Consider the following 2,772-nt stretch of genomic DNA (forward strand, 5'->3'; position numbering starts at 1 on the left):
GACGAGGTGGCCGAGAGGTTAAGGCGATGGATTGCTAATCCATTGTGCTCTGCACGCATGGGTTCAAATCCCATCCTCGTCGAAAGTTGATGTTAAATTGTTGTACAGTGGGGCCTTGGTTTTTGAACCTCCCGGTTCTCAAACAAATCATTATTTGAACAAAACATTCGAGAATTTTTTGCTTCGGATGTCGAACGAAATTCGATTGGCGAACATCGCGAGCCAACTGACTCCGTTCGTTTCCATTACATTCTCGTTACTCTGAGGATTGCAACAACTCTAATCATGCCTCCAAAGGAAGCAAGTGGGAGCAGTAAAGCCATCCTAAAACACAAAGACGCTCCTAAAGCAATGCAACAGTGAGCGCCCGGCGCGCTGCGGTTGCGCGATCGGACCAAATTAAGCTCTCTGCGCACTGAGGTCCACCCACTTAAATTTTGGAAAGTACATCAGGACTTTAAAAATATTTTCTAAGTTTTAGCGACCGCTCTGTCACAATAATGCGACCAGCATCGGCGAAGCACTGCAGTTGCGGGATCGGACAAAAATGCGCAAATGAAAAAATACTTTAAAAAGGCGGGTTTTTCTTTGCTTGGAACGGATTAATTTCTTTCCATGATTCGGAATTTGAACGATTCACTTCAACAGCCTTCTGCAACGGATTGTGGTCGAAAACCGAGGCTCCACTGTATCTGTAATCTGGTTTGTATTTGACTCAATATAGTAATATTTATACTCTTTGGCAGCTCGGTGGTACACTGGTTAGAATGTCCGCTTCACAGTTAAGAAAGTGCGGGTTTGATTCCATCAACGACTGTTGTGTGTTGTTGATGATGTCCGTTGTTTGGTCAGGAAAACAAAGATGTGGGGTAACGGTTGGTTCTTTATTGGCAAGATCTTGGGTTGTTTAATGGCGGTCAGTACGCATGGCACTTCAGCAGATGTAACAACACCCCCCATCTCCAGATCAGAAGGTTTTATACTGTCCGGAAAAGGCGGGAAAGCGTCACCTGACCATTTGGTATCTATGTGTATTGGAGAGTCACTGCCCTGTGTGTGCGTGTGTGTGTGTGTGTGTGTGTGTGCGTGTGTGTGTGTGTATATGTGCGTGTGTGTGTGTATGTTGTTGTAAGGCGGACGTAGTTAAGAGCGCCATGAGAACGTTGAAGGGGCAAGTGTGGGCGTGGATTGTATATATAAAACCCGCGCCCTATGACGCGGTGCGCCCTATGTGTGTTAAACACAGTCATGGAACACATAACGGAGACTGCGCCTTTTATTACGGTGCGCGTTTTAATTGTGAAAATACGGTAACTCGTCAGCGCTGGTTTACTGCAATTTGACGACAAACCGCAAAACTATTGGGCATAGAAAGCATCATTTATTGGCACGACTAAAGACTTAAATTTATCAGAAAGAGAGGAGTTAGACCTACTAACAAGGTGGCTAGGTCCAAGATCTGCAGAACAGGTGAAAAGGGTTCATGGAGTAGCCGCTGGAGGCGTAAAGATGATTTGGGAACGGGTTGAAGAGTGTCACCGTTCCTCAGAAGCAATTGAGGACACACTGCTAAACAAGATAGAGGAGTTTCCAAGGCTAACAAACAAAGATACGAGCCAGCTAAGAGACCCGGGAGACATCTTGTAGGAGCTATTGTGGGAGCTAAGTCAGATGATTGATTGATTGATTGATTGATTGATTGATTGATTGATTGATTGATTGAAACTTTATAGATCCCCGGGGGTGGGGAAATTCAGGCCCCAGCAGTATACATACTGAAAAGGGAGCAACAGCAATGTCTAAATATTTCATATTAATTTTATATTAATTTATGAAAACATAGTTGCTCCATCAGAGCACAGACACGGCACACACAGCTTGGTAACTTTTCCATTACACATAAGGCAGAGCTTATTAACGTCATGACATATTGATACAAAACATTCAGTAGACAACAAGACATTCTTATGAGGATATGTTTTTCCTTCTTTTCCCCTCCCTTTTCTTCCCTTCCGTATTCCTGCTTGCGGAGAATATAAAACCTTCTGATCTGGAGTCTGACGTGGTTGTTCTCCTCTGCTGAATTGCACTTGTACTGACTGCCGTGAATCAACCCAAGATCTTGCAAATAAAGAACCAACTATTACTCCACATCTTTGTTTTCTTTGCTCAACGACGGACATCTTGAACAAAACGCAACATAACCCTGCCTGATAGTAGTGTGTTTGAATTGTTGATTAGCGGTTGGTGCTAAAGCCTCATTGCTAGCAAGAGAACTGGTCTTGCAAAAAAGGATTCACTCGCTGAGTCCAAATTCACAGGCTGCATCCTTAGAAAGTTTTTTTATTTTTTATTGCCAATTATAGGGCTGCATGACGTGACTCCCGGTGCGACGCGAACGCACATCACGTGACACACGAATTCAGCCTTGAAACTGGCATTCGTTAAATGGCGACGGATGCTGAGCGGAGACTACACACGTATATTTTAAAGTCATTTCCCATATTACTCTTTCAAATATCTATTCAGAAACTCTGAACATATAAGGACATATTGATTGAGAGAAAACAGGGGGGGGGGCTGAGAGTGGACAGGTTTGGTGAACCCCCGACATCTGGTCAAGGGGGTGTTTTATGATGTTGGGGGAAACAGAACAACTTGATTGCTTCCTCTGCAGCTGGTTAACCAGTGCAGAGGTCTTAGCACTTTGTTTACGATGTTGTGGGAACAAACAGAATATTTTTTCCCCCTCAGCAACTGGTTAATCAATAT

General features: G+C 43.8%; 1 non-coding gene across 1 annotated transcript; it reads left to right on the forward strand.

The window, feature by feature from the left end:
* trnas-gcu lies at positions 1–82 on the forward strand. Its single transcript has one exon. It is a non-coding gene; the product is annotated as a tRNA-Ser (tRNA).
* Positions 83–2,772: the final 2,690 nt, after the last annotated feature.

Source organism: Syngnathus acus, unplaced genomic scaffold, assembly GCF_901709675.1.
Source record: "Syngnathus acus unplaced genomic scaffold, fSynAcu1.2, whole genome shotgun sequence".
Lineage (NCBI taxonomy): Eukaryota > Metazoa > Chordata > Actinopteri > Syngnathiformes > Syngnathidae > Syngnathus > Syngnathus acus.